The sequence below is a fragment of the Cynara cardunculus genome (genome assembly GCF_001531365.2).
Source record: "Cynara cardunculus var. scolymus isolate 2C chromosome LG 5, CcrdV1, whole genome shotgun sequence".
Lineage (NCBI taxonomy): Eukaryota > Viridiplantae > Streptophyta > Magnoliopsida > Asterales > Asteraceae > Cynara > Cynara cardunculus.
The window spans coordinates 21,062,467-21,064,608 of NC_037532.1; positions in this window are offsets into that span (position 1 = coordinate 21,062,467).

Genomic DNA, 2,142 nt, shown 5'->3' on the forward strand with positions numbered 1-2,142 from the left:
CATTTTCTACCAATAAGAGAGAAATACTCTTTAGAAAAGCTAGCACAGATTTACATTAAATAAATTGTTACCAGACCCGGTGTTCTCTTGTCTATTATCTCTGATAGAGATAGTCGGTTTACTTCGAAGTTTTGGGAAAGGTTACAAAAAGCTTTAGGGTCTGCAATCCGATTGAGTATAGCTTATCATCCGCAGATTGATGGGCAGAGTGAAAGAACTATCCAGATTCTCGAAGATATGTTAAGAAGTTGTATTATTGACTTCGGGAGATCATGGGAAGATCACTTGCCATTGATAGAGTTTGCATATAACAATAGTTATCATTCCATCATTCAAGCGGCACCATATGAAGTGTTGTATGGACGTAAATGCCGAACACCGTTGTGTTGGAATGAGTTTGGTGAAAACAGCTGACGGGTCCTGAAATTATCCAAGAAACTTCTGAAAAGATCGAACAGATCCGTGAAAGAATCAAAACAGCACAAGATCGTCAGAAAAGTTATGTTGATAATCGTCGAAAGCCTATTGAGTTTGGTATAGGTGATTTTGTGATGTTAAAAGTTTCGCCATAGAAGGGTGTCATCATGTTTGGAAAGAAAGGGAAGCTCAGTACGAGGTATGTAGGGCCGTTCAGAATATGTAAGCGAATTGGGCCAGTAGCATATCAGTTAGAGCTGCCAGAAGAGCTGAGTTTGATTCACAACACTTTTATGTGTCGAATCTAAGGAAATGTTTGGCCGATCTAAGTCTAACCATACCGATGCCAGAAATTAAATTAGACAGAAAGCTGAACTTTGTGGAAACACCAGAAGCTGTAATTGATCAAAAGATCAGGGTGTTGAGAAACAAAGAAATAAGTCTGGTAAAGGTTCAGTGGAAGTTTCACAAAGGACCAGAAGTAACGTGGAAATTGGAGTCAAAGATGAGATCAGAATACCCTTGGCTTTTTGATTAAAGGAATTCTGAGATGGAATTCTTTTAAGGGGTGAATAATGTGATAACTGGATCCTGGTTATCACCCAAGGTAATTAATATGTGATTATCTGATTAAATGATTACGTGATAGCATGATAAATTGATACGTTTGATCATCCTGGTATGTGGAATTGTGCATTAATTGGATATATATATATATATATATATATATATATATTTATTTATATATATATATAAATGCATAGTATATATAAATGAATATACGCATAGGTATATATATGTGATTTTACACACATGTATGTTGTGAATGCATGGTGTGTGGATGGATGCATGTGCATGTGATAAGTTAGCATGGGAAGGGGGCTGTTTAGCCGACCTTCCATTTTTAGAAGGATATAAAAGGAGGGCTTAGCCTCCATTCCTCTTCTTCTTGCCTTTTTAAAATTTTGAGCGATTTAAAGAGAAAGAGTTGACCGGATTGCAAGTGCTTGATTTCAAGTGTTTGGTTTCAAAAGGCTTGTTAAGGTGAGTGATTTCTAAACCTTTTTACATAAAATTTGATACTGGTTTTATTGGAATGTTATTTATTATTGGAAAGAAATCAGTTATTTGTTCAAGGGTTTTATCTGGACAAAGGTTGACCGGATTAAGTTTAAATCGGACAAAGCTTGTCTGGATTATTTGTAAATCGATCAAGCTTTGGGCGATGTATTGTCCGGACTTTTATCCRGACAAAGTTGTTGAAATTTATTCTAAGTGTTAAATCGGTCAAGTGTTGGGCGATTAAGTCTTAAACGCTCAGGTGTTGAACGGTTTAACCTTAAACCGGTTATGTGTCAAGCGGATTAAGATTGGTTATCTTTTTGAACTAAGTATGAATGCGACTATATGGTGATCGGATTATTTTAAATCGGTTGAGCTTTGGGCGATGTATTGTCCGGACTCTTTATCCGGACAAAGTTGTTGGAATTATTCCAAGTGTTAAATCGGACAAGGCTTGGGAGATAAGTTGTCCGGATTTGGTAAACCGGCTAAGACTTGACCGGAGATGAAGTCCGGCCAAGCCTAGGTTGACCGGATTTGTTTTATGCCTTGTGCCTGATTGATAAAAATTGTTATTTTATCATAAAATGAAGGTTTGATATAAATGATTTTGGATTAATAATAATTTCATTGGCTGCGGTCTATTTGGAATTGTTTTATGAA